Source organism: Camelus dromedarius, chromosome 29 (assembly GCF_036321535.1).
Source record: "Camelus dromedarius isolate mCamDro1 chromosome 29, mCamDro1.pat, whole genome shotgun sequence".
NCBI classification, from domain to species: Eukaryota; Metazoa; Chordata; class Mammalia; order Artiodactyla; family Camelidae; genus Camelus; species Camelus dromedarius.
Window position 1 is genome coordinate 15,753,134 of NC_087464.1, and position 24,045 is coordinate 15,777,178.

Consider the following 24,045-nt stretch of genomic DNA (forward strand, 5'->3'; position numbering starts at 1 on the left):
TTTTGTGTGCTGATTTGCTTGCTGGGTGTGGGGATCAAGATTATTTATGGGACATCCAAAATGCTTTTCCATTGAGTTGTCACAATCTGGAAAAGCTGGAGTCACAAATCAGGAGAAGCATCACACATCACTTGATATACAAATGGAATCTCAGATCTTGAAGACCTTTACCCTGCTGCCTGACCCTTCACTGGGAGCCTTGTCGCCTGGAAATTCTGGAGTGGGATCCATGGATGAATTTACTCTGTTATTCTTCCCTCGTTGAGCACACACAGACCCAGTACCTGCTGGGCGCTAGGTGCTGGGGTGATGGGATGCAGCATGCCCAGTTTTCCCTGGGGGACCTCAGGCTGGCCACTTACCATATCTGGGCTTTCTTTTTTCAAGAGGCTACACCCAGATGATATCCAGTGTCCTTTCTAATCTTGTCTTTTATGATTATATAATTCTATTTTTGATCTGAAAGTCTACTATTCTAAAAATCTGATTCTTTTGCCAAAACAAGGTTGCAGGGAGGCAGGGAAGTCAGGGCCTGTGGCTTCTGGAGAGTGTGGGTCTCCTCTTAGTCTGCATCTGCCCACACGGCCTCTTGCATCCAGATGTTTACAGCAGTTGAAACCACAGCACTTCTGGAGGTTTCAGACAGTGTGGCCAGCTCATCCCATCTGACCCCTTGCTTTGTTTATTAGGAAAGAAAAACACCAAAAAAAAAAACCCTACCACCAAGATCCCAGACAGGCTGAACCCATAACCCCGGGGAGGGCAGTGCCCTGAGCCTGGGCCAGCGGGAAATCCCAGCAGCCTCCTTCTGACATGATGGCTAGAATATCATGAACTGATGATATTGGAAAGATAGCCCTCTGCTCAAGTTTGGATCTTGTTACCCAGTGCCTGTGGGATAAGCTGGGACCTGGGATGTTTAGTGTAATGCTTGCACCTGGACAAATGTCTCCTCAAGCAATAGAATACAAAGAAACTATAAGGGACTAAAATAACTGCATTCATGCACAGTTGGGGCAAATTATGAATAACAAAGTACAAAAAGGCCAAAACCCAACTGCCATTTCTCAGGTACGGGAGCAAAAGCAGGGGACTCCGCATGTTCCCTGCACACAGCACCACCCCTACCCTCACTCCCATTTAAGGAACCAGCTTAGGCCCCACCCTCCAGGAGTGAGCAAGGGCCCTATTACTTGTTGTCATTCCCTCATGCTGCAACATGAATCCCAGTAAAGCCTTGCCTGAGTTTCTCATCTGGTCTCTTATCAATTTCCATTGATTAAAGAGGCCAAGAACCCAGGTCAGTACCACCAGGTTTTATTATTGTGCTCCCAGGGACTCCTTGGTATAAAATGACTTTCTTCACTTGTCAACTGCATTCGATAAATTACGCTGTTAAAGCAAGCCAGCCAGGCATGGGATACTGTGTTACAGTTCCCATTATCCACTGCCCCGCTTCCTGTAAAGGGATTGTTTAGCCCCACCATGAGATTTGTGGGGCCCCCCTAAGGGAAGAGGATACCTTCCCCACCCCATTGTCAGACCTGGCGCTGTGAGTGAGATGGGGGTACAAGTGACCTATGCCAGCTCCAACAGAAACGTGAAGAGGCATCGCGTGATTCTTCCAACATTCTTGGTCTTCCTTTTTGCCGTGGGAATACCAGGTTCAAACAGGGGATCCTCCTTCAGCATGGGTACTGGATGAGAAGTCACATGAACAGAGCTGTAGCCACTGACATACAATATGAGTGGGAAACAAGCCACAGTTGTGGTAAGCCACTGAGATGGGAGTGAACTGTTACTGCGTCATAACCTAGTGGACGCCAGCGAACCCAGCACTGTTACCCCAACATGGTGTCATGACTTGCCTATTGGCCTGTCCTGCCTATTCCTCTTAAAATTCAAACACTGAAAATAATCTGTCTCCATTCCATAATTATCCAACACCCAGCTGAAAAGCACTGGTCCTGGGAAAGCACCTGGACTTCTGGGAAACCAACTCTAACCAGAGTTCAAATCAACAGGAGCTAAACCTTAGGAAACTTCTTGACTTTCATTCAAAATGGTGAGTCATGTGAAGACACTGCCATTTTCCATTCCCTGTGATTCTCTGATGCCTTGAAGTAGAAACACAAAATTTGGTTGCTCTGTTCCCCACCTTACCTACTGCGACGGTTAATTTTATGCATCCACTTGGCTAGCATATAGTAACCAGTATTTAATCAAATATGAATCTAGGAGCCTCTGTAAAGCTATCTTATAGATATGATTAACAGTGACAATCAGCTGACATTTAGTAAAGGCGATGATCTTCCATAACGTGCGTCAGCCTCATCCCATCAATCTAACGCCGTAAGAGCCAAACCTGAGGTTTCCTGGGTAAGAAAAGAACCTGCAGCACCAATTCCTGCCTGAGTTTCCCGCCTGCCAGCCTGCCCTAGAAATTGCAGACCTATCAGCCCATCTCTTAAAATAAATCTCTCTCTCTTCCTCCCACCCCAGTCCTCTCCAACTAGAACCAATTCGGGTTTTACTGTATTCCCAGATCTGAACTGTCCTCACTATCTGTGTGGCTTCTGGGACTGAGGCTCCTGGTCCCAGCAAGTTCTGCTCACATAGGGATGTGAGGGGGGCTTTGAGAAGGAGGGGCTCCCCCAGATTGTTCTGAAAGGCCCTGCATGGAGTGAGCTGGGGAACTCTCTCCCCTCTTCCGGGTCCTCCTCTCCTTCCCTGACCCGTCTACATTCACCCCTCAGCAAGCTGGTCACCCTTTGCTGACTTCTTTTCCCCTTTAAGGCTGTCCGTGAGCGTGATTTTATCTGAATTGCAGCAGCATGAAAACAAGTCTATGGATCAAAAGGAGTTTGAGATTTACAAATGTTAGCTGCTATATATAAAAACAGATTTTAAAAAAGTTTCTTCTGTATAGCACAGGGAACTGTGTTCCATATCTTGTAATAACCTTTAATGAAAAAAATATGAAAACGAATATATGTATGTATATGCATGACTGGGACATTGTGCTGTATGCCAGAAATTGACACATTGTAACTGACTGTACTTAAATTTTAAAAAATACATAAATTAATTAAATTAAAGTTTAAAAATGCATTGGCAGCCTTCCTCCTTCAGGAATGGCCCATCCCTCCAGTCTCTAATCTTCCCTTCCTTCCCCCTTTCCTTCCTACTCCCTTCTCCTCCTCATTTCCTCCTATCTATCTCTTCTCTCATTTCCACAAAAGTGAGGACAACGGAAGCAGTGGGACAGAGAGAGGGAGCCCCGTAGGAGGTGATTTTAAAGATCTAGGGCAGGAACCAAGCCATACCCTGCAGCACAGAAAGGTGGGGACTGGCACAGGTGTAGGAGACTCTCCAGAGACCGAGAGGACAGAACCCAGCGTCTCACAGTGTTGCAGAAGCTGCCTGGGTGGTGATGCCATTAAGTGACACAGGGAGCAAAGGATGTGGACAGTTGGCGAAGGAGTGGTGTGATATTGTGATTTATAATAAGAATATATATTTGGTCTCCCCTCCCCGGCTTTCTGGTGCAGAGCTCCCAAAAGTCCTGGAATTTCCTAAGTGAAGAGAGCCATAAAGATCCTTTTGTTATTCATAACAAGCCCCTTTCAATCACACAAGAGTTTATACTATGAGGAGGCTTTTGGGAAGCCCTAGTATGGGCTGGTTGGCAGGGGAACCAAACTGGTGATCAGTGGGTTGGAAATTTCAGCCTCAGCCCCAACCTGGGTGGAGCTTGAGAGGGGGCTGCTGAGTGTGTTCAGTTGCCAATGGCCAGTGACTTAATCAATTGTGCCTGTGTAACAAAACCTCCATAAAACCCAAAAGGATGGGTTGGTGAACAAGAGCACATCCATGTGCCAGTACGGCTGGCACACTCCAGACTGCATAAGGTCAGAAACTCCTGGGCTCAGGACCCTTTTGCAGCTCGCCCTGTGTATCTCTTCATTTAGCTGTTTCTTCTTCCTTTGTAATAAACCAAGAACTAGTAAGTAAACTGTTTTCCTGAGTTCTATGAGCTGCTGTAGCAAATTAACTGAACTCAAGGAAGGAATGGTGAGAACCTCCAATTTATAGCCAGTGGGTCAGAAGCACAGGTAACAACCTGGACTTGCAATTGGCAGTGGGTGTCTGGCGGTGGGAGGGGCTTAACCTGTGGCTCTGATGCTTATCTCCAGGTAGATGGTGTCAGAATTGAGTTAATTATAGGACATCTGGCTGGTGTCACAGCATTGGTTAGTATGGGGAACAACCCCCCATATACACACACATATGGTGACCAGAACTGTCAGAAGCATCCTAGTAGAGTACTGAGAGGCGTGGAGACACATAAGTGTGTTTGATTTTTTACAAGTGAGAAGAAAGTGATTTTGCCTAAGATTTTAAGTTATCTGTGAAATACTGTGTGGACTGAGCAGGTAGAAGGGATTTGGGTCTGAGATCATGAGACTTGTGGAGAAAGGCACAGGCCTCAAAACAGGAGAGAAGTAAAGCTGTAGAATAGATGTGATCATCTCGAGAGGATGTGGGGCATGGTAAGACATGTTCTGGCTGGTCTCTGGGGAAATTCCAGCACTTCAAGGACTGGCAGATAGAGAAGTTCCAAAAAGGGGGGGGGGGGGGAATAAGGAACAGGAGGGCAGTCCATCTGAAAGTTCCAGAGAAAGAGAAGGAAGAGAGGAAGGAAATAGTGAGGATGAAAATAATAGAAGAAAATATCCATAAACTGAAGAAAGTCACGAATCTTCAGATTGAAAAGGCTCATGTCTCAAGCAAGATAAACAAAGCAACAAAACAAAACCCAAACAAAATGCCTAGACACAGCCTCCATGATATTACAACATTCTAAGGATAATGGAAAAAATCCCAAGTTTCTGGGGAGGGAAAAGCAGGTCACCTGCAAAAGAATAAATAGCCTTAGCGGCAGTAGTGGATTCTAGAAGGTGTAGAGACAATGCCTTCCTAGTCCTCAGGAGATGTTGTTTTGATTCTGTAGCTGTATGCTCAGCCAAAAGAGCAAACAAAAAATTTTTTCAGAAATGTAAACACTCAGAACATTGACTTCCCATGTGCCTTTTCTGGAAAAAAAAAATTCAAGGACAAACTCCAGCAAAATGAAAAAGGAATTAAGGAAAAGAAATCCTAGAATGACAGTTGTCCACAGACCTATAGATGAGTAGCTCAGTTACAGTAAGAAGTCAAGGAGTTACATGAAGAGTGCTTTCGATGAGAAAGTGGGTTTCAACCAACAGATAATATTTATGAAAGAGGATGAGTATTGCTCCGCCAAAAAAAAAAAAAGGTAGCAGGGGGAGAAGCAATTTTAAAAATCTAGGGAAAACAAAAAGTGATAAGAGGAAGTCACCACCTATATATAAAGTGTCAGGGAGGAAAAACTTTCCATCTACCTTTCTAGGTTCTTCTGACTGGTCTAATAATTAAATTGACATGAGACACATTAACAGGAGAAAATCAAACTTTAATTTTGTATGTATGGGAGTTCCCAGAAATATGAGACGCAAAGAAATGACCAAAGCAGGTTAGATTTTATATCTTTTAGACAAAGAAACAATACATTTGTGATGAACTGAAAAACAAAAACAAAAACAAAAACAAAAAACTGTGAGAAACTGACAAGACAAATTTAGGCTTGGGTACTAATTAGTGAAGAAACAAAGCAGAGTTTGTTTACTTGGCCTTCTCAGCCCTGAATTCCCTATCACAGGCGATAAGAACGTCTCTTAACCTCCTGGTGCAGGGAGGGTACCTTTCATGTGGGAGGTTTATTTCCTGTTTTCAGGGGAACAAAGAGAGGGTCAGAGTGTCCTTTTTTGCACTGGCTCTTTCTCCAGTAACTTTAATTCAAAATAATCAATATGCCAAAGTGGATATTTGGAGGCAACCTGCCCTAAACCCCATCAGAATCAAGCAGCTTATTTATTTAAAATTGAGCTATAACATACACGTGGAAAAGTACTCAGATCTTAACAATACCACTCAATCAGCTTCGACAAATGTGTACTTCCATTATCCCTTATTTACACCACTATCAAGATGAAGAACATGTCCATCACTCCAGAAAATTCTCTCATGTCCCTTCCCAGTCAGTCCTCTCTGCTCCAAAGCAATCACTGATCTGAAACGAGCTCATTTCAAGAAATAGAGGGAGTGTAATAAACAAGAGTCCATTTGACCTTGATGCTAAGAACCTCTCCTTCAAGAAGCACAATTGTAGTGCAAAGAATTACACTTACTTCTTTGTGGATCCAATCACAATTTTTTGTCGTAATACTATAAATGATAATATATTTATGTATTAGTTTCCTAGAACTGTAACAAATGACCACAAATTTGGTGGCTTAAAAACAACAGAAATTTGTTCTCTGACAGTTCTGGAGGCCAGAAGTCTGAAATTAAGGTGTCAGCCAGACAGCTCTCTCCAAAGGCTCTAAAGGAGAATCTTTCCTTGTATCTTTCAGTTTCTGGTGGCTCCAAGTAGCCCTTGGCTTGTGACTGCATCACTCCAACCTCTGCCTCCGTGGTCACATTGCCTCCTACTCTCTTCTGTGTCTTCTCCTCTGTGGGTCACTTATATGGACACCTGTCATTGCAAATAGGGCTCATCCAGATAATCCAGGATGATCTCCTCCCCTCAAGATCCTTAACTTAATTACATCTGTGAAGCCTTTTTTTCTAAATAAAGTCACAATCACAGGTTTGGGACATGGACATATTTGGTGTTGGGGCAGGGGGGTTACCATTCAGCCCACTACAGTTGGTTTTCAATTTTTAAAGCCAACATCTAGACTGGTGCTGCCAATTGAAATATAATGTGCACAACATATGTAATTTAAATGTTCTAGTAGCCACATTACAAACGTAGAAAGATATGGGTGATATTATGGGCTGCATGTTTGTGTCCCCCAAACTCATATGTTAAAGACCTAACCCTCAGTGTGGCTGTATTTAGAGATGGGGCCTCTAAGGGAGTAAGTTAAGTTAAATGAAGTCATAAGGGTGGGGCCTTAATTTGATAGCATTGGTGTCCTTATAAGAGGATGAGACACCAGGGCACTGTTGGTGGGGACATAAATTGATACAGCCACTACCGAAAATAGTATGGAGGTTCCTCAAAAATTTAAAGTAGAACTACCATATAATCCATCAATCCCACTTCTAAGTATTTATCAAAAGGAAATGAAATCACTATCTCAAAGAGATATCTGCACTTGCATGTTCATTGCAGCATTATTCACAGTAGTCAAGACATGGAAACAACCCAAGTATCATCAACAGATGAATGGATAAAGAAAAATGGGGTTTATATACACAAGGGGAAATTATCAGACCATTAAAAGAGAAGGAAACCCTGCCATTTGCAACAATATGGATGAACCTTGAGGGCATGATGCTGAGTGAAGTAAGTCAGACAGAGAAAGACAAATTCTGTATGCTCTCACTTGTGTGTGGACTCTTAAAAAAGCTGAACTCGTAGAAACGGGTAGTAAAATGGTTGTTGCCAGGGGTTGGGGTGGGAGAAATGAATGGGTGGTCAAAGGGTACAAACTTCCACGCGTAAGTTGGGTAAGTTCTGGGGATAATGTACAGCATGATGACTATAGGAGCTACTGTATCCTATACATGAACTTTGCTGAAAGAGTAAATCCTAAGAGTTCTCACCACACACACGGTAATTATGTGAGGTGATAGAACTGTTAACTAACCTTTTATGATAATCATTTCACAAGGTACTTGTGTACTAGGTCATCACATTGATTAGGTGATGATGATAAGGTGATATCGCACCTTAAACTTACACGTTACATGTTGATCTCAACAGAGCTGGGAGATGGGAGAAAAAGGAGACAACAGGTTTCTCGCTCTCTCTTTACTCACACAAAGAAGGGGTCCTGGGAGCACACAGAGAGGTGGCACTGACCCACAAGCCAAGAGAAGAGACCTCAGAATGAAACTTGCTGGTCCCTCGATCTTGTACTTCCCAGCCTCCAGAAGTGTGAGAAAATAAGTTTCTGTTGTTTAAACCATTCATCCAGTCTGTGGTATTTTGTTACAGCAACCCAAACCACTTATACAGGTAAAGTTAATTTTAATAATATATTTCATTTACACAAACATACTCAAAAAACCACTTAAACATTTAATCAACAAAAAATATTAATGAGATACTTTACCTTTTTTTTAGCACTAAGTCTTGGAAATCTGGTGTGTATTTTACATATATAGCACATATCAATTGGCTGGACACATTTCAAGTGCTCAATAGCCACATATGGCTAGTAGCTACCATATTTGAAAGAGCAAAGCTAAATAATGCAGAGAATAGTTCATTGCACAGAGTTTATATGCACAGAATAGTTTATCTTAAGTATAAGATAGAATATACATATTTAAAACATTGACAAAGTAGAAGTAATGATACAGCCACAGAGGTTGGGAAATGTGGGGAGATAACTAGGGGGGGAAAAGCACAGTCTAAAGGCTGAGAATTATGTTTTATTCAGCAGATTTACTGAGGACTTTAGCCCAGAATATAGCCTCTCTGATAGCTCTGAGGGTCTGTTCCAAAGATGTAAGGGAGTTTTTACTGGGAAAAAAAAAAAAAATGTAGTTGAACATCAAAAGATTACTGCTAATCACAAAAACAGACATCTCAAGTTGATGATTATGGTGCATTTCTACATATGGGAAGAGGCAAGAGTCTGGGTTTACTGAAATATTCAATATGCATCTTAACTGTCTAGGGCCAGTATCCAATTTTCTACATCCCACAGGTGTGACCTGAAGGGCAGCTCCAGTGGCTGCAGGCTTGATGGCCACAACATTCTTTGTACTGAAATGGCAGAAATGGCAGGCCACATTCTTTGTCCACAACAGGATAAACAAATTTTTATTATACATAGTGGAATCAATAAATAGAAGTTTAAGGGTACAATTTAAAATTATAAATTAGCCATGTGTTTCAGCTACCTATTGCTGTGTAACAAACTGCTCCAAAATTTAGTGGCTTAAAACAGCAATCATTTTATTTGTTTATAATTCTATGGGTCACAAATTCAAGCAATGTTCAGTTGGGTGGCTCTGCTTCCCGCAGCGTTGGCTGAGAAGCTGGAATAGCTGGATGCTCCAAGATAGCCTTCCTCATATGACTAGCAGGGGATGTTCATTGCCAGCTTAAAGCTCAGTGGGGAGCCCTGGCCACAATGTTACACGTCGAGCTGTGTTCCGCTGGATGTCAGCCTGTCTACTGTCTGCTTTGGCTTCCTCACAGGATGATGACAAGTTTCCAAGAAGAAACATTTCAAGGTGAAGACAGATGTTGCAGATCTCTTAAGGTCCAGCCTTGGAAGGTACACATTGTCACTTTTCTTGCATTTCATTGATCAAAATGGGTCCAGGGGCAGCCAAAATTCAGAGGAAGGGGAAACAGACTCCACCTCTTGATGGAAGAAAGGTAAATTAATATTGCAAGGGAGAATGTGGGATGGGAGACATTGTTGCAGTCAACTTTGAAAACACAATCTATCATACCACTAGGAGGAAACAAACAGATAATTGACATTAGGGGAGAAGAAAGGTGGGAAGGGAGCCGAGAGTGTGAGCTTGAAAATTACTTCTTCTAGATACAATCAAATGTTGATAAATCAAGAAATATGAAATGGCTAATACATGTCATTACGAGTACGTCCAAACCCATAGAATGGCCAATGCCATGCGTAAACCCTAATGTAAACTATGGACTTTGGGTGATTACTATGTGTGAACATAGGTTCATTAGTATTAACAAATGTGTTGCTGAAAGATGGGCCCCCATCCCTGAGGAGCCAAATAACTCAGAGACAGGGTTTTGGAACTTAGAAGAAAAGAGACAGCTTTATTGTTTTGCCAGGCAAAGGTGACTCACAGCAGGCTAGTGCCTTCAAAACTGTGAACCCATCTTGAGGATGGGGCAGAATGATTATATAGCCATAGCTCAGACAATAAAGCATCGATAACAATCAACAGAATTATTTTCTTCTCATAAGACAGAGTGGCATCATGGTGTCTCCAGGTGACCAATTCTATAGAGGCTAGTGGTTGTCGCTCTTTCCATCTCTTTATCTTATAAGCACCCAAGGCCTGGTCTTCTTGGTAATTCAGGCTATTTTATGAGGTTACAGTCCTGTGACCTTCTCCCTGGAGAAGGACTCAGAAACCAAGCATGATTGTTACTTTTAATTACTGGGATAGAGCAGAAATAGTAAAATCAATAGCTTTAGTTTTAACAATGGGCTTGGAGCTGTGAGTAGTAACGGGTCAGTCAGGCTTGCTGATCATTCTAAGGGCAAGCATAAGAATAAGCAATCTGTTAGCCTAAGTGCGGCCATTTTATTAATTCTCCTTCAAACATACCACTCTGGTGGGGGGTGTTGATAATGGAGGCTATGCACGTGTAGGGGGCCAGAGTATATGGGACATCTCTGTACCTTCTGCTCAGTATTGCTGTGAACTCAGAATTGCTCTGAAAAACAAAGGCCCCTAAACAGAGTCACAAAACAGAGATGCCAAAATGATTACCTCTGGGTTGTGGACTGGGGTCTATGATGCAGAAGACTTTGATATTTCATGTTATAATTGGTTTACTGAAGGCACTACTATTTCTCTATGGTGTACATGGATGATTTTTTAAATGCAAATATATTTTAAGAAGCTGGGTGTCAACTAAAAAATGCACAACCTAAAAGCTGAGAATTATGTTTTATTCAGTGGACATACTGAGGACTTCAAGCCCAGGAGACAGCCTCTCAGATCACTCTAAAGGACTGTTCTGAAGAGGTAAGGGAGGAGCCAGGATATATAGGAGTTTTTGCAACAAAGACCAGGTAGTCAGAACATCAAAAGGTTACTGTTAATTAAATAAAATCAGACATCTCGAGTTAAGGACTTTAGCACTTTTCTATGTATGGGAAGATGCAAGAATCTGGGCTTATTGAAATCATTCCTTTGATATGCACCTCCACTCTCTAGGGCCAGTACCCTGTGCTTTCCCATCCAGAATCTCCTAAGGGTGCACTGTTGGGGGATGGCTGCAGTGGCTGATGATGGGCATCCTGTCTCCATCCTGAGTTCCCTCAGGGCTCACAGTCAGGGGCAGCTTCAATGTGATGGCTTGATGGCAGGCAGTATTTTTCATTCACATGGGTAAAAACTAATGGATGGAAAAAGGAGACATATGACATAAGATAGAAAGAATGCGTAAAATCTAGCAGCCTTTAAAAAGGATTATACAACATGACCAAGTAGGATTTATCCCAGGAATGCAAAGTTGGTTTAACATTAAAAATTGATCAGTGTAATACACCATTTTAATAGAATAAAGGACAAAAGCCACACAGTGATTTCAACCAATGCAGGAAAAGCATTTGACAAAAATCTGACACCCTCTCATGATAAAAATGCTCAACAAAGTAGGAATAGAAAAGAACTTTTTTGCTAAAAAACCAGCCTCTGTACCCTGATAGCTGAATTGAGACTTGGAGGAAGAGTTTTGTGAAAATTAGAAAAGAACAGCTTTATTGCTTTGCCAGGCAAAGGGGAGTCACAGAAGCTAATGCCTTAGAGACTGTGAATCCATCTTGGGGTCGGTGTCCTGAGGTTTTTAGACAAATTGGATGGAACAGAAAGGTGACAACAATCAGGGCATTTTCCAGGGTGCTGTATTCTTCTTAATCTTGATGAATCCACCTGGCATCATGGAGAAACTCCGGAGGGTCTGTTCATTCTCCTGAGACTATCAGCCCATGACCACCTTTCTGGAACACAACGTCTAGGTTAAAGGATAAGGTATACTGGGTAAAGAATGTATAGGGAATGGAGAGTGTAATGGAAATGATCCAGGAAAAAATGGGGCATGAGAGGATGGCTGTATCCCAGGTTTCGGTCAAGTCCTTGGGACACGCTCACCAAGTAAGTGTCCTTGGCTTTGAGAAGGAAAGAATTCAAGAGCAAGCCATAGTAGAGTGAAGGTAGATTTATTCAGGGAGATACATGCTCCATAGACGGAGCGCAGTCCATCTCAGAAGGCCAGAGAGGGCACGAGGCATGGGGGTGGGTGTTCAGTTCAAAGTAAAAGTAGGTACACATTCCATAGACAGAATGCAGATCATCTCAAAAGGCAAGAGGCAAGGCCTAGGGGATACACATTCCACAGCAGAATGCGGGCCATCTTACTCAGAAGGGAGAGCAAGATCTCAGGTCTTGGGGTTGGCTAGGAAAAATGAGATCAGCCCAAGGCATGGGGGTTGTTGGTTTTTTATGGGCTCAGTCATTTCACATGCTAACAGGTGGGAGGATTAGTCCAACTACTTTGGTGAAGAGGCTGGGAGTCCCAGGAAATTGGCCATCACCCACTTTTTGAGCTTTTATGGTCAGCCTTGAAACTGTCATGGCACCTGTGAGAGTGCCATTTAGCATGCTAATATATTACAATGAGTGTATAATAAAGCTCAAGGTCTACTGGGAGTTGAATCTTGCACAATCTTGCTGCTAACTTCTGTGTCATTCTTTTAATGGCCCCTTCCCTCCTGTCTCAGAAAGGCTGGGGGCTATTAAGCACAAAAGCAGTTGAGCAAGTGAAGCAAAGATGGGAGTTTGTCAGAGAAAATAGGAAAACAAGTTGCAAAAATGTTAAGTCAGAATCAATCAGTAAACAGCTTTAGCATCAGGGAAACCATTTTGTTAGTTAGTTTCCTACTCTTTCACTTTCTCAACCTGATAAAGGGCACCTACAAATAACCCACAGATAACATCACACGTAATGGTGAAAGAATGAATGCTTACCTACTAAAATCAGGAAGAAGACAAGGATGTTTGCTCTCATCACTTCTATTCAGCATTGTGCTGAAGGTGCCAGCCGGGGCAACCTGGCAAGAAAAATAAATAGAATACCTCCATATTGAAGAGGAAGAAGTAAAACTATATTCACAGATATCCAGAGATGACTATCTCTATTCACAGAAAATCCTAAGAACCCCCCCCCCACCCACACACACACACACAAACTATGAAAACTAATGAACTCATCAAGGTTGTAGGATACAAGATCAATATACAAAAACCAACTGCATTTTTATACAACAGAAATAAGCAACCAAAAAATAAAATTAAGAAAATAATTCCATTTATGAGAGCATCAAAAAGAATAAAATCCTTGGGAACAAATTTTTTAAAAAGCATAAAATTTCTATATTAAACACTATGAAACATCATTGAAAGAAATGAAAGAAGATTTAAATAGGTGGAAAGACATCCATATTCCGGGACTGTAAGACTTGTGTTGTTAAGATGCCAATACTCCCTAGATGAATGTGCAGGTTCAGCTCAATCCCTATCAAAATTCCAGCTGCCTTTTTTGCAGAAATTGACAAGCTGATCCTAAAATTCATAAGGAAATGCAAGGAAGGGATCCAAAACAGCTAAAGCAATCTCAAAAAAGAACAGAGTTGGAGGACTCACACTTCACAATTTCAAAACTTACTACAAAGCTACATTAATTAAGGCTATGTGGTACTGGAATAAGGATAGACATAAATCAAGGGAATAGAACTGAGAGTCTAGAAGTAACTCCACATATTTATGGGCAATTGATTTTTGACAAGAGTGCCAAGACCATTCAATTGAGGAAAGAAAAGTCTTTTCAGCAAATGGTGCTAGGACAGGTTGCCATCCAAACGAAAACAATCAAGTTGGACCCCTACTTCATACCATGTTCAAAAATTAACTCAAAATGGACCAAAGTCTAAATGGAAGAGCTAAAATTAGAAAACTCTTAGAAGAAAACATGGTGGTAAATCTTTGTGAACTTGGGTTAAGCAATGGTTTTTTATATACGATATTTAAAGCACAAGCAACAAAAGACAAACTGGACTTTATCATACTAAAACCTTTCATACCTCAAAAGACACTATCAAAAAAGTAAGTAAGACAATCCTCAGAATGGGAGAAAATACTTGCAAAGCATCTGTCTGGTAAGAGTCTAATATTCAGAATATAAAGAACTCTTATAACTCAACAACAGAAAGACAACCCAATTTTAAAAATGGGCAAAGGATTTGAACAGATATTTCTTCACAGAAGATATACAAATGACCAATAGCACATGAAAGATGTTCAATATCATCAGCCACTTGGACAAATGCAAATCAAAATCACTATGTGATACTACTTCACCCCAACTAGGATGGCTGTAACCAAAAGGACAGACAATAAAAAGTATTAGTAAGGATGTGGATGAACTGGAACTTTCATACATTGCTAGTGGGAATATAAAATGGTGCAGCTACTTTGGAAAACAGTCTGGAAGTTCCTCAGAAGATCAAGCAGAAGTGCCAGATGATCCAGCAAATCTACTCCTACATATTTACTCAAGAGAAATGAAAACATATATTCACACAAAAACCTGCACATGAATGTTTATAACATTATTTATAATAGCCAAAAAGTGGAAATAACTCAAATGTCCATCAACTGATGAATGGGCGAACAAAGTGGTATATCTACACAATGGAATACTATTCAGCAATAAAAAGGGAATAAAGTAATAACAAGCTACAAATGGATGATCCTTGAAAACATTATATTAAATGAAAGAAGTCAGCCACATAAGGCCATATATGGTATGATTCCATTTATATGAAATGTCCAGTATAAGAAATCCATAAAGATAGAAAGGAAATCAGCATTTTTCAGGAGCTGAGTGCAGAGAGGAGCTAGAGTGACTGCTGATGGGGACAGGGTTTCTTCTGGGGGGTGATTAAAATGCTCTGGAATTAGATAGGGGTGATTGTTGCACAATTCCATGAGTATATTAAAAGCTACTGAATTGTACACTCTAAAAAGGTGACATTTATGGTATGTAGGGAAAAAAAGAAGAAGAGAGAGAAAGGAAGGAAGCAAGCTGGGAAGAAGGGAAGGGAGGGAGGGAGAGAGGAAGGATGGAGGGAAGAAAACATAAAACTTTGAAGGAGAAGAGAAGGAAGTTCAGGATTTAACTAGGTCCTGTGTTTTCTCAGTGAAACAGTCATTCATTCCACAGACCTTATCTATTTTTTTGTTGAAGTATAGTTGGTTTACAATGTTGTGTTAGTTTCAGGTGTACAGCAAAATGATTCAGATATATATAGATATAGATATTCTTTTTCAGATGCTTTTCCATTATAGTTTATTATAAGATATCAAATATAGTTCCCTATACTATACAGTAAGTACTTGTTGTTTATCTATTTTATATATAGTAGTGTGTATCTGTTAACCCCAAACTCCCAATTTATCTCTCCCCTTTGGTAACATAAGTTTGTTTTCTATGTCTGAGTCTGTTTCTGTTTTGTAGTAAGTTCATTTGTATCATTTTTAAGATTTCACATATAAGTGATATCATATGATATTTGTATTTCTCTGTCTGACTTCACTCAGTATGATAACCTTTAGGTCCATCCATGATGCTGCAAATGGCAACATTTCATTCTTTTTTATGGCTGAATAATATTCCACTATATATATGTATGTGTATATATATATATATATATATATCTCATATCTTCTCTATCCATTCATCTGTTGATGGACACTTAGACTGCTTCTATGTCTTGACTATTGTATATAGTGCTGCTATGAACACTGGGGTGCATGTATCTTTTCAAATTAGAGTTTTCATCTTTTCTGGATATAAGCCCAGGACTGGGATTGCTGGATCATACGGTAACTCTATTTTTAGCTTTTTAAGGAACAGTTCTCCATAGTGGCTGCACCAATTTACATTCCCAGTAACAGTGTAGGAGAGTTCCCTTATCTCTACACCCTCTCCAGCATTTATTATTTGCAGATTAAGAAGGGGTTTGGGGTTGAGAATTTTAAAAGGGAGAAAGTTTCCTTTGACCTTTCAAAGCACAGGGGAGCACCTTTGGTGTGTTAATTATCCCGGGCTGTGGTCTGTCTGTTGACTATTCCAGGCCATAGTCTGTTGCCCAAAAGGCTTTTTTAGGGTCAGGAATCCTTTGGTTGGCTTCTGCAGTGGATCACCCTGCCAGTGACAACATTAGAGCAGCATCGGAAAAAGACATACTTCCAGTTCTTGGGTATAATGTCTCCATAGTCTTGGTAATTAAGTCCTTTTACCATTTTCCCAATAAATGACTCATTCTCCTGGAGGCAGCTCCATGGGCACTTCCTGGACACCCACTCACCTGGAAAAACTGAAGTTGCTCTTGTCCTGAAGCAGGTTTCCTGCTGCTGCCTTCAAGGAAGACAATGAGGTCATTGTAGGTAGAAATGGTTGCCTTCTCTCTCCTTCCTCACACTTACCTAATCCCCTCACTGCCTGGGGGACCTGCCCCCAGGGCCTGAGTGAGACGGAAAGAACGCAGATTTGGCTTAGGTCTGGAGAACTGGCTAGGACAAAGAGAATTGTAATGAAGGTAAGAGACATCACTAAAGCTTAACCACAGAGGCGGAACTTCCGGGCCTTTCCTGGTAGCAGAAGCCTCGGAATGCCCAAAGCACAGACTGGGTGGTGCAGTTCTGTTTCCACTCAATCACCGGTGGCTGGTGGCCACGAGCTTCGATCTCTATCTGCAAAAGAGGCCCCACTTCTGGCCTTTGAGATGTCTTGAGGACTGTGTCACGCACCCAAATTTGAGATGTCCTGCTCCCTGGCGCCCTCTAGTGGCTCAAATGGCCCACTGCTTTCTCACCTCCCCTCAACCACCCGAGCTGAGGTTCTCAAGACAGGAGGGACTCTTGCAAGTCAGAACACTTTATTCACGGTATCACACCCTCACATATCCACCCCATCTCCCCACAAATTAATGACAGTAAATGTACTTGAGAAAATGTTTTTGAAAAGTTGCAATTACATAAGTAGATAAAGCATGTTATTTGTTTGCTGACAACGTCCTTGGTGTGTGTACATGTGTGCACCCAGCTCCCTCGCTTTAATTTCTGGAGCTTCCCAGGGCCTTAGGACCAGAAGTTACTAGCCACAGGCCCCTCTGGCACTTGTGATAAAAACAGACTGTAGCCACTGCTGTCCGTATTTAGGGTCTTACTGTCCAGGGCTCAGTTCGTGGGGTAAGTTCCAGAAGCAGCTCTCCTCTTTAGCCAGGGCTGATTGAAATTCCCCAGGGAGGAGGAGGTGTTGTGGGGAGTCATGAGCAACCTTAACTTCCAGGCTGGACTCCAGGCTGAAGGGTCTCTGTTTCCACGTGACCTTGTCATCCGTGTGACTCGCAGGGTTTAAGAATGTTACAGTGCACGAAGTTAGTGGGTTCCTCTGATGACATGGTCATTACTGTCACCACAATCCCCAGTATTTTGTGAGTTCCGACCGGGTGCAGAGCACTTTTCAGGAGCTTTTAAAAAGTAGAAAATAGTGTCCTTGTCCTCCAAAATCATACAGATTTGGGGGAGGGAGGGGATGATAATTTGAGTGTATGTGAGAAAATAACTAAAATTCTATTTAATTCACATCAAAACAGTTGAATACTTGTGTAAGGAGTCGTAGAAGACATTTTAAAGGTGCCTTGAAAGAGCTGAGCTAGAATCTTGTGAGGACAATAAGGACAAGGGACAGGACAGTATTAACATGTAAAGGTTCATGGTAAAAATCAGGGCAAGGTCTTGTCTATACTGACCGGGATGCGTTCTGCTGTAAATGCCAGTTATGCAAACTCACACAAACCAAAACAAACAAAAAAATGTATTGTTTCACTGAACCAATAGATAGAAAGTGTCAGAATGGGCTAGCTTCAGGGACAGCTGGATCCAGGACTGAAAGGCCTGGAGGAATCTCTCCCACCCTCCCCCTACCCCCACCAATCTCCAATCTTTTCTCTCCCGGTGGCCTACATGGAAGGGGCTTTCTCTGCAAGGCAGGAAAATGGCTCCAGGCAGATCTGGACTGATATCTTTGGCTCTCTGCCAAAGGGGAAAAGAAATTTTCCCTTCTAGTACCATTCGAAAGGGGAAAACCAAAAAAAAAAAAAAAAGAAAGAAAGAAAAGGATTTGACACCTCACTCGTCTGGGCAGAGTACTTTTACTGGTAGCCCATTTAGAGACAAATAGTTGGAGTCAGGGAGAAGTGTCCCCTGAAAGAAGGGGGAATGGTGGTCTTGGCAGACAAAACAAGGGAAGCCAGTATGGGCCATGTGATTGTTTTTCTGGGATGAGGGTCCGAGGTTTTTTAACCAATTGTCAGAGTTCCCTAACCCTGAAACTTAGCTCCAGAAGGAACTTTGGTGACCAGCCAGTTCAACTTCCCCACTTTATAACAGGGCATACTGAGGTGCAGAGAGTTTAGGCGATTTGCCTAAGATCACACAACTGTGGTGGGATCTTATATTGATTTGATGTAGGCTGGGGAAGGGGGGTGTGTGAGAAAGAAGTCAAAACCTGATCTGAAGTTTAGAGTCAAGACAAATACTTTTAAAGTGATGATAGAATATCAGAAGGAGAGGATGATGGGGAAAATAAAGCACAGAGTGAGGTGATGTTTATTTTTAAAAAAGAACATTTTTTAAATCCTCCAAGGTCAACAAGGGCTGCTTTGGTTGCGTTCCAAGGCCCCACCAATGTTTGTAATCTTTGAGAAATTTTTAAGAATGGGCGAGGCTCCACCTGACTAGAAATAGGCAAATGTTGTTATTTTCCAAAAGAGGAACCAGCAGATACTAAGAACTGTGGGCTGGTGAACTGGGACAAGGCTCCAGTGTGGGCTGGAGAAGACTAGGGTATGCCAGACAGGACGTGTTTCCATTTTTGAGAGAGTTCTCCCCTGAGAGGTTACTTGGGGGAAAACACTCTAGACTCCAAGACTTCTGGCTTGTTAAATCCGAAAAGAATCTTTAGGGATTAAAAAAGCGAAGGGTGCCAAACTAGTGACTCCCAGCTGAATTCAACCCTCAGACACTTTAAATAAATGAATTCTCCGTCAAATCTGCCTTTGTAGCTTCGTGAGGATACTGGCCTACATTCCTGCCTGGGTATCACTGCCCAAGAGGTAAAGCATGTACATGCAGACTCCATTTCACCGCAGGCTCCATCGTTCCCTATTGCCTCACCTGCAGACAGTTTCATCCATTCATGTGATCTGTCTACTCCAGCAGGCATTGGTGTGTGTGGCCCATCTACCCCATTATTTTGTACAGACTCTGAGGAAATGGGTTGGGGGTGGAAGTACACCTGATTCTCTGCGGGCCACAAAGTCAACTCTAAATAAACTGCAGAAGCAGAGAGAGGCTTGGATCTGAGAAACAAACCTAAAAATCATGAGAGCTCCCAGCAAGACCAAAGGTTGTGGTAAACTAGTGTGTGTGTGGTGGGAATTTGGAGGGTTGGGGGCGAGGCATCAACCTGGGTGTAGAGCTGCCCCATACATCAGTGGGAGGCTGGGTTGGAGAAGATCTTTTAAGACTTTCTCAGGGGACAGGTATAGCTCAGTGGTAGAGCGTGTGCTTAGTGCGCACAAGGTCCTGGGTTTAATCCCCAGCACTTCCATTAAAAATATTTTAAAAAAGAAAAACCTAATTACCTCCCCCTCTCTCCCCAAATTTTTTTAATTAAAAAAAAAAAAAGACTTTTTCTTGCTTCTTCCCCACATTGATTGGGACAGTCATTGCTGCTTCATGGCCTCTGTGTGACCAAAGCCAGAGCAATAGCTCAGGTTTCAGGTGTGGGTGGGGTGCCATCAAGACACCCCAGTAGTTCTGCTGGGGTGAGAAGCTGGTGACCACAGGTGTGGCTGACCAGCTTCCCTCAGACATTCCTTTCTCCCTCCTTCTCTGTCCCATCATCAGGGCTGGCAGTGTCCCTCGGGGAAGCTTCCTCCTCACAGCACTGCCTCTTTCCAAAAGTTCAAAAGCGAATCCCTGAGCAGGGGCTTTGCTTGGTGGCCCTGCAACAAATAAAGAGGAAGGATGGGGATCTGCAGCAGTTGCTCATGCCTGGGGCTCCCTGCCTGGCTTCATCCAAGCCACTCTCCTTAAACATCACGGGGCAAAGATTAAAGCACAAGTATCCCCAAAAGACAGAGTGTTAAATACTGTCATGGAAACATGGACTTAAAGGCCAAAATACCAGATACCCGACAGGCACATATCCCATCAAAAAGACAACACACACACAGAAAATGGAACAAAATATATCACATGAAGCAAAATTAAAATGAATTTAAAATAAGAATCTTCAAACTGTTAAGAGAGAATATTAGTAAATAGGATGGTTTTAAAATATACACATAAATTCTTTGATAATCCTCCCTGAAGGAGTGACTGAGTCCCCCCTCCTTGAGTGTAGATTGAACTCAGCAACTCACTTCTAATAAACAGACTATGATGGCAGTGACAGTGTGTGACTTCCTGGATTAGGCCATTAAAAGCATTGTAGTTTCTTCCTTGCTCTTACTTTTTTGGATCATTTGTTTGGGGAAAGCCAGCTACCATCTCATGAGAGCACTCAAGGAGCCCTTTGGTGAGGCCCGCGTGGTGAGGAACTGAGGCCACCTGCCAACAACCATGTGACTGAGTAATCTTGGAAACAGACCCTTCAGCCCCAGTTGAGCCTTCAGATAACTGCAGCCCTGGTTAACATCTTGACTGCAACTTCATGAGAGATTATGAGCCAGAACTATGCAATCAAGCCACACCTAAATTTCTGACCCACAACAATAACAAGGCAGAATTCTAGAAGACCCAAAACATAACATTGGCAAGCTTGAGCTATGAGATTACATGGAACTCTACAACCCAAATCAGAGAGCGCATGCTCTGTTCCAGCACATACAGGATATTTATAAAGCATTTCCTGTGTATTTGGCTGCAAAGGAGGCTTTAATAAATACCAAAGCATCATCATTACACAGATTACATTCTCTGACCAATAATTATTATTGGAGGGTAGGAGAAATGGTTGAACTTTTGATTGTTGTTGGGTTTTGTTTGTTTGTTTTTGTGTGTATGTTTGTTTAAATAAATTGAATTTTAAGAAAAGAAAAAGAAGATGCTTCTCCTCTGCCACACTCCAACCACATGTAGTAGTAATTGAAGATATACAAAATTAAAACAATAATATTCACCATTGCATCCCCATCAGAAGGGCTAAAATTAGAAAGCTGGACCACGTCTAAGGTTGGCAGAGATTTGGAGGCAGAAGAACCCTGATTCACTGCTGGTAGGTGTCCAGGAGGGACAATCTGGTACTACTTAGCTGAGTAATACACACACTTAGTAACCAGCAATTCTGCCCTTAGGTAAATTTCCCAAAGAAATTCTTTTATAATTTCATGTAGTATATATATAAGGATGTTCATGATAGCACTGTAATAGCAAAGAGTTAGAGGCAATCTGAGTGCCCACCACTGGGGGAGTAAAGAAATAAAATGTGGTATATGTGTCCATCAGAAGTAATGGATTAGATGCATATTTAGCGAACTGGATGGATATTAAAAACAGAATGTTCGAGGAAAAAAAAGATAGAATAAGGCCTACAGCACAATAGCATCTATGTAAATTAAGAGCAGATGCCCATAAAACAACACTACACATTCTGTGAGAGCACATGCAAATAAAAGGAAACACATCAAACACATGAGAAGGCCTCGTTAGGGAGATAAAAGCAAATGTCATAGAGTCCTCTAGGCCTCACCCATAGGCTACCTCCTTTCCTCTCAAACACATGGGAGAATTCCACCCCTCTGCCCACCTTCACCCGTAGCTGGGCTGGGCTGTGGGATTAGTTCTGTCTGAGGGGCCGTGAATGGAAGTCATGTGTGCCAGTTCAAGACCAGAGCATTTTTTCATTTGGTTTTTTTTTAATTTTGTTTTTTATTGAAGTGTAGTTGATTTACAATGTTAGTTTCAAGTGTACAGCAAAGTGATTCAGTTATACATATATATATACATATTTTTTTCAGATTTTTTCCATTATGTTATTACAAGAAATTGAATATATTTCCCTGTGCTATACAGTAGGTCCTTGTTGTTTATCTATTTTCTATACAGTACTGTGTATCTGTCAATCCCAAACTCCTAGTTTATCCCTCCCCCACCCTTTCCCCTTTGGTAAGCATAGTTTATTTTCTATGTCTGTGAGTAGACCAGTGCATTTAATTTCCAGTGGGAGATCACCCAATGTTCTATTTCCCTACTGTAAATGCTTGTAAAAGCACAATTTGAGAAGAAACATCTATCAGCCTGGACCTCTGAGTGAAGACAAGGATATGACCCCCCCCTTTCCCCCCCCTGCCAACCTGCATTGGACAGTTAGTTTTAATGAGAAATAAATTTTTGTTGTTTTAAGCTTCTGGGATTTGGAGGCTGCAGCACAATCCTGGCCTATTCTGATTAGCACAGGGAATAATCAATTAAAACAAGGGGTCTGTTTGGGACCATTGGTTTGGAGAGGGATCTTTAATGGACCAAGGATGACACGGAGAATGACTAACTCAAATGTGTGCACCTGAGCTTTCCCTGCCACACCCAAGAGAGATGGAGGAGGAAGACAAGGCAGTTGCCTAAGATCCTACAACCTTGAATTAGGGCATGACAACAACCCTCAAAAGGGTGAACAAGAATGAACACTGTGCCTGCCTAGATTTCAGCAAGGTTTTCACAACATTCTCTGTGCTGTTTCTAGGAACAGGCTGAGGAGTCTGGCTCCTGGCTTTCTCACTGACAGAAATCCATCATATCCTACAAGGGCTGATGAGTGGATCCATGTTAGCCTGAAGCTTCTTGCTGCAAAGCTGGGTCCTCAGTCTCTTCCAGTTCAACCTTTTATCAATGACTTAGATGAAGAGACTGAAGACAGGCTGGGAGGGACAGTTAATGTCTGGAGAATGACATCATGATTCAAAAGGACAGGCTAGCTAGATCAGACGAGCACCATCAGCAACACCTGGGAACTTGTTAGAAATCCAAATTCTTGGTCCGGACTCCAGATTTACTGAATCAACCAACTCTGGGAATGGGGTCCAGATATCTCTGTTTTAATAAGCCCTCCAGGTGGCTCTGATGCACACTAGAGTTTGAAAACCAAAGTTAAAAAAAAAAAATGGGCTAACATCAACAGCATCCTGTTTAACAAGGATAAATGTAAACCTCCTCCCTCACTCCATCTATCCCACCACACCCAAAAAAGAAAAAAAAAATACCTTATGGACTTAGAAGTTTTAGAGGTTTTGTTTTTTGTTTGTTTGTTTTTTACTATAGCCTCGAAATGAACTACTAGTGTGTGAGGGAGCCTTCCAAAAAGCCAACTCAATCCTTAGGTTACATTAAAAGCAATGTCTAGTACCACTGAGGAGCCAAGGGTGACTTAGAGATTTTGGTCTTGGGTCCTCGTATCACAAAGCAGATTTTGTTAAGATTGGAGCCAAGCGTATTAGTTAAAATATAAATGTATAGATATATTTGTGAGATGTTATAAATTTGCAGGGCTCAAAACTCAAGAGATGCAAATGGGTATACAATGAAATAACTCCCTCCCATTCATTCTCCAGCCATCCAGTTCCTTTCCCAGAAGCAACCGACTCTAATTTCATTGACTTTTAAAATACACATCTTTTTTCATATTTTAACATCTCTGAAATCAGGATGTGTCTTACAATAACTGTCAGCCAGGTGGCTCTCATCACGACGATGCCATTGCCCACACACGTGCAAACTTAGTTATAGCTTTGTATTGTCACCACTTTAAAAGATTTATGTGCACTGCTGATACTACACGGGCTGAGTTTAATTGCTATTGAAAATGTCTTCAAAAGGATTATACTCTGATTCAGCACTGAAATGAAAGGTCACTCTGGATGCAGAAAGTCACGAAAACAACAGAGAGGTGTAAAATTGCTATTAGTGAAGCAAACGTATGAGTTGCTGGAGAAATGACCTTAATTCCATCTATTGTTACAGAACAACCACAGGGTGCTTTCCTGCAGCAGTGCTTCTCCAGCTGCAAAGTGCACATGAATCCCCTGGGATCTG

At 41.9% G+C, this 24,045-nt stretch overlaps 1 long non-coding RNA gene across 2 annotated transcripts in view; it reads right to left on the minus strand.

Moving 5' to 3' along the window:
* Positions 1–5,476: 5,476 nt before the first annotated feature.
* Positions 5,477–24,045, minus strand: part of LOC105094665 (uncharacterized) — a 45,726-nt gene continuing 27,157 nt past the window's right edge. Inside the window, exons 3-5 of one of the 2 annotated variants that reach the window (XR_004132928.2) lie at positions 16,257–16,306; positions 12,856–12,938; positions 5,477–11,224 (exon numbers count right to left, since the gene is read on the minus strand). This is a non-coding gene — a long non-coding RNA (uncharacterized LOC105094665). The remainder of the gene's footprint in view (positions 11,225–12,855; positions 12,939–16,256; positions 16,307–24,045) is intronic. The other variant, XR_837681.3, reaches the window with a different exon arrangement.